Source organism: Pteropus vampyrus, unplaced genomic scaffold (genome assembly GCF_000151845.1).
Source record: "Pteropus vampyrus isolate Shadow unplaced genomic scaffold, Pvam_2.0 Scaffold261, whole genome shotgun sequence".
Taxonomy (NCBI): Eukaryota; Metazoa; Chordata; class Mammalia; order Chiroptera; family Pteropodidae; genus Pteropus; species Pteropus vampyrus.
In genome coordinates, this window is record NW_011889042.1 from 1,887,580 (window position 1) to 1,888,063 (window position 484).

The 484-nt window shown below is 36.8% G+C and overlaps 1 pseudogene; it reads right to left on the reverse strand.

Moving 5' to 3' along the window:
- Positions 1-365: 365 nt before the first annotated feature.
- On the reverse strand, positions 366-484 carry LOC111729415 (annotated as a pseudogene).

Here is a 484-nt window from a genome sequence, read left to right on the forward strand (position 1 = left end):
AGCTGTTACACTAATGGAGGAGATAAGGCAGGCTACGAATGGAGGTTCTTTAGCTTTCTTCCATCCTGGTGGATATGTTTATTTGCCCAGTAGAGGAGAATTGTTATTATTTTTCCCCCATTACCATTAACATCTTCATCTGCAATGAGAAAAGAGCATCGATTTTGCCAAACCGAGAAGGTAGAAATAACCTCCAAGTACAAATAATAGTAATGGTTTCTAGAAAAGTGATTTTTTTAATTGATATAATAATGACAATCAAAATTTGAGATGGAAATTGAATTGTGATTTTGTAACCAAATGTAAATCTACATGTTAAAGCATGAGAAACAGCAAACATTTTTATTTATTTATTTATTTATTTGCACCTACAGCACCTGGTATTCTTAGGTGATCTCCCATCCGAGTACTAACCAGGTCTAACCCTGCTTAGCTTCTGAGATCAGATGGGATCGGGCGTGTTCAGGGTGGCATGGCCATAGAC